At 35.8% G+C, this 3,761-nt stretch overlaps 1 long non-coding RNA gene across 1 annotated transcript; it reads right to left on the bottom strand.

Moving 5' to 3' along the window:
* Positions 1 to 266: 266 nt before the first annotated feature.
* On the bottom strand, positions 267 to 3,493 carry LOC110926741. The gene is made up of 2 exons (XR_002585388.1): positions 3,389 to 3,493; positions 267 to 483 (listed from the first exon to the last, which is right to left on the bottom strand). It is a non-coding gene; the product is annotated as an uncharacterized LOC110926741 (long non-coding RNA).
* Positions 3,494 to 3,761: the final 268 nt, after the last annotated feature.

Here is a 3,761-nt window from a genome sequence, read left to right on the forward strand (position 1 = left end):
ATTCATGTCGATCCATCCAAGGTAGATTCGATCAGGAACTGGCCTGCACCGCGTACACCAACAGAAATACGCCAATTCTTGGGTTTGGCAGGGTATTACAGGCGATTCATTAAAGACTTCTCCAAGATCGCACAGCCGCTTACTATGTTGACACAGAAAGGTGTTACCTATCGTTGGGGTAATACACAAGAAACGGCTTTTCAGTACTTAAAGGATAGGCTTTTATAACGCCCTAACACGCTTTAACTAAAAGACGCAGCGGAAAATACGTACCATAAAATTTCTTTCATTATAAACCTTATGTCTTACTTGAAAGTTCACTTTTAAAATAACTCCTCTATATTAAACACATCAGACTAACTCAATTATAGAATAAAACATAACTTATATATAACAAATTACATTCTTATACACCCCGTACAATCCTTCATGTGACTCGATCCTCGATCTCTATTCCTTGATGATCCTCATGACTTGTGTTACCTGCGCTCACCACAAAAATTCATAACGTTAGTATGCATTATAAACATACACGATTTATTCTCGTTTACTTATTGATCCATTAACTCTTTACATCCCAGCTTTCCATCTGATCATACATTCCGTGGTGAGACTTCTTTGTTATTCCTGCGTTACACTTCCTTCACCATGCACGCTAATATTAACGTTAGTACTCAATTTCATTGGATACTTGCGTACCTACCTTCATACATATTTATGTGTTCACACATGACCATCTACGTACATATGTACATACCCACACATATACTCATGTACATCATTACATACATATCTACATACAAACCTACCTACTCACATACATACATACATATTTGCATCCACGTATATGCATTCGTACCTATACGCGTATGTACCTTCGTACCTAAATACATAATGCTTACGCCCATACATAGCTACTTGCGTTCATACATATACCGATACCTACATATATACCGATCTTGCATACATAATTACATACTTACATGCATTCATAAAACGAATCATAATTACACACGTGCATACCTTCGCTCACACGTACATATACTTACATAATTACATAAATACATTCATACATACATACTAACTCGAACATATCACTTACCTAATTCTCCCCGAATTACTGTCGTATCACACATAACCAATTACATACATACGTTCATACTCTTATATAAACACATCTACGTCACTTCATGCGTATCTACATACGCCGTAGTCCACGGGTAACAAACCGAAGCCTACGATACATAAATCAACTTAAATAACAAGATTTCAGCTTTTGAGACTTGGGGAGGCCGTCGGCGACGGCCCTTGAGGCGTCGGCGACGGGCCTTGCCTTTACCCGTAGCCAGAAACACCCGTAAACAGCTAAATAAGGCGTCTGGCAAAACTGATGTTTTGTCGTTCGTACGCGCTAAAACGCGCGTAACTTTTGAACCGTTTATCCGTTTAACCTCTCGTTCTTCCTACATGCTTGTAAATTCACATTCTATCATATTAACTTAAAATCCTACCTCCGGATTAAGGAAATTCTTAACTTAGAATCCCACATTTAGGTACCATATTACTACATATGCTTTAGGATCCCACATTTAGGTACCATATTACTACATATGCTTTAGGATCCCACATTTAGGTACCATATTACTACATATGCTTTAGGATCCCACATTTAGGTACCATATTACTACATATGCTTTAGGATCCCACATTTAGGTACCATATTACTACATATGCTTTAGGATCCCACATTTAGGTACCATATTACTACATATGCTTTAGGATCCCACATTTAGGTACCATATTACTACATATGCTTTAGGATCCCACATTTAGGTACCATATTACTACATATGCTTTAGGATCCCACATTTAGGTACCATATTACTACATATGCTTTAGGATCCCACATTTAGGTACCATATTACTACATATGCTTTAGGATCCCACATTTAGGACGAAGGACTTCATCACATATTTGATCTCATCATCATGTTTAATTAATTAAAACATTATATTACTTAAACAATCTAAGAAGTGATTACGGAAATCACTTACCTTATGCATCCGTGTTCATACCCGCTTCCTTGCCTCATCTTGACCCGTTTAATCCCATCAGATTACCTTCGACTTAGATAACTTCCCTCATCTAAACTAGATCAATACATATCTTAAAACTTTCATTATTTCATAATCTTACATAATTTCCCATACTCATGAACATGAAATCTATATGCATACTAAGAAGTGAGTCGGAAGTCACTTACCTTGAGCGTTCAAGTTCAAGCATAGGTTCCATGCTTTCTTTTGACCCATTAGCCTCCGTGCTTGCGCCCGTAGACATGCTATCTATCCTTACATAACCATACATTGATACCCTTGTTAGTAAACAAGGCCACACAAAGCATCAATCACAATAAATCTATGCTCAACAATTGACTTTCATTAATGGATTTCTTGCAACTCATAGCATAGATTAACAATGAGATCCTTTCTACTCGCATAATATAAACACGCCATTACATATCTTGCTATAAACATTTCGTGCATCACTTTGACTTCCTAAACCGTACATTTATGATAAGAGATCTACCTCACAACATTCCTACCATTGTTGACTTTCCAGAAAGTCAACTATCAAGCATTTCAACTTCCAACTTGGACACACATTCATTCACAAATTAACATGTTGGAATATAGTCATTATGCCATCTACGCTTCATACTCATTTTGTAGGACATATTTGGCCGCATAATCAAATAGTTACATATACACATATACATACGATTCCGTTCATAACACATCTTTATAGTTAACGCCAATATCAATTAAGTTTACTCTTTTCTAGGATTCTCATTCGTTCCATAACCATTCTTAAGTTGAAACTAATACGATCAAACATTCCATATATATTCATCACATCATTCAAGCGTATGGTACGAATTTCACATATTATTGTCATTTAGGCATTTCATCAAACACCTTGTGTGCGTACTACCATCTAAGCTTAATGTACAACTAATTTATGCATATCCTTCTAACCTCATACATAATTCACCAAAATTCCTCCTTCTAATCATCATGAATCATTTCTACATAATCATTAAACATACTAGAATCACATTTCTTTCAATTCCTCTAACAAGAATCTACCATGCATGCCAAAATACATCAATATTAAGCAAGAATTGGACATGGGTGATCATTCAAGTTGTTATCATCACCATAACCAAATGGGTTTCACATATAAACATCAAATTAACCCAAACCATGCATAATCCATGTTCTACATGATGATTCTAACTCATAAACAAGTTCAATTTCATACTACTTCAAAGATTAATCAAAACCCTTATCATTAACTAGCATCAAATCACATAATTCGACTTACCCCATGATGGGAAACCCTTAGATGACTAAGGAATTGATCACATGCATTCGATTGACCTTCAATTTCCTTCTTAATTTGATGATTTGAGAGGTGTTAGGGTTTTGAGGGGAAAGTTTCCCCTGGTCTCTCCTCACGGTCGCACACACACACCCACTTCCATTCCCTGGGCATTTTTTTTTTGTTATGTGTTTTAATAACACATTTTTCATTTTCAACCCCTCATTTATTCATAACATGTCATCTTCCCCCATTTCTACATACTAATCTAGCAAACCTTCATGCATACCTAAGAATTTTAGATTTACTAAAATTTATAAGACTTTACTAATGGTAAAAATCTATGTTTACCATTTCTTTCCGTCAAATACTGCGA

Source organism: Helianthus annuus, chromosome 7 (genome assembly GCF_002127325.2).
Source record: "Helianthus annuus cultivar XRQ/B chromosome 7, HanXRQr2.0-SUNRISE, whole genome shotgun sequence".
Lineage (NCBI taxonomy): Eukaryota > Viridiplantae > Streptophyta > Magnoliopsida > Asterales > Asteraceae > Helianthus > Helianthus annuus.